Source organism: Seriola lalandi, unplaced genomic scaffold (genome assembly GCF_002814215.2).
Source record: "Seriola lalandi dorsalis isolate HSWRI2012SDOR001 ecotype SW California unplaced genomic scaffold, Sedor1 jcf7180002054421, whole genome shotgun sequence".
NCBI lineage: Eukaryota > Metazoa > Chordata > Actinopteri > Carangiformes > Carangidae > Seriola > Seriola lalandi.
Window position 1 is genome coordinate 406,377 of NW_019524974.1, and position 1,712 is coordinate 408,088.

Consider the following 1,712-nt stretch of genomic DNA (forward strand, 5'->3'; position numbering starts at 1 on the left):
GTCGTCGTCTTCAAGTTCGTTTTGGGTCAAAGTTGTAAAAACTGACATGTCCGTTGACGTGTCTTCTCTGTTACCCCCCCACCCCACCCCAAACGTTTACAAGGAGAACTAAAGGTGCTACAGCAGACTACTGTTTAGGTTACTAGGTCTCGTCTGCGAGTCTTCCTCCCGGTGGAAGAACAAGACTAATCACCAGCTTATTGTTTCCTATTAGTGGTTTGTTTTGGGTTGTAGCCAGCGTAAGCGCTCAGCGTCATCTACTACTACCAGCTACTGTCCCCATGATGATTTACTCTGCGTGTGTCCGCCAAGCTTGCATGCCGTCTATCATTTGGAGATCATGATCTTTGTGTAAAATGTGTTTGCTCAGTAGTGAAGTGACTCGCCTTTGTTCTCATCCGTTTACTTCTGCTCCGTGTATGTAAATGTATTGTGCATTTATTAACAAAAAATAAAGGGGCCTCTCCAAAGTGATGCTTCCAGTCCCAAGACAAAGATGGTTTTAGAGATTGTTTATGTATTTTTTATGCCACTGGTTTGACAGTTCCTGCACTCTTCATCACAGGCTTCTTTTGTTGGATGGTGATGAAGACGAGTGAAATGGATGTGTTATGTAAGCGACTGTTTTGACTGAGAAGGAGAGACGAGAAAACAACAAAGTAGGCCAAAAACCACCAAACAGTTTATTAACTGTGAATTAGATGTAATGAAACACGGTTAAAACTGAGGGGGGAAAAAAAGAGAGAAAGCCGGCTTATATAACTGTCGCTGGTGGCCCCGAATTCTCTTTCATTCGGATTCATTTGGAACTCAGAGTTTTGAATTAAAGTTGTTTACCAAATACTTAATTCATTAATCATCATACACTTGACTTACCCTGTTCCTTTATTTTATTTTAAGTCTCTTTCCTCCATCCCCATTTTCGTCTAGTCTGAATTTTTTCACATCTTCTTCTTTACTCTGTTATCCTCGTCTCATCACTGCTTCATTAACTGTTTCCTTCCTTCCTTGAACGTGCTCTGTCTCGTCTTGTCCTCGCTTCCTCATCACCTCTCTGATGTCTCCGTTTACCCATTTCCTCCTCACCTTCCCTTCAATCGTCGTATCTCACCTTTCTTTCACATATCTCCCATCCATTCCTCTCTTTCTAGCCTTTCAGCTCTAACTTCTCCTCTTCTGTCTCCTGCAGACCCTGTGGTGCTGGGCAGAGCGTTATGGCTCAGACGCTGCAGATGGCGATCCCTAACTTTGGCAACAACGTCCTGGAGTGTCTGAACGAACAGCGGCTGCAGGGCCTCTACTGTGATGTCTCCGTGGTCGTCAAGGGACACGCCTTCAAGGTGCGGGAAGAGTATTAACCGTTTTCTATTTGAGGATGATTATTTGCATTCAGACTTACTTTTTCTGGAACGTTGGTCATCTTACCTGCTAGACAATAAGCCTAAAGTCACATTGAAATCTTAAAGCTTGAGATGCTAAAGTTGTTTGTGGTTTAAATAATATTTCCAACTTTATTTAGATTGGGTTTTTTTTCCCCCAAACCAGAGAAATTAGTGGTCGAAGGAGAAGTCAAATTGAAACTGTAAAATAAAGAAATGCGTTTAAATAATTTCAGACAACATGCTTTGGTCTTATTTTGTTGAGTGCTCACTGGTCCTGTAGGACTACAGTGTTGGTGTAATTAGTTCCACAATAGAGGTATTGACAAAATT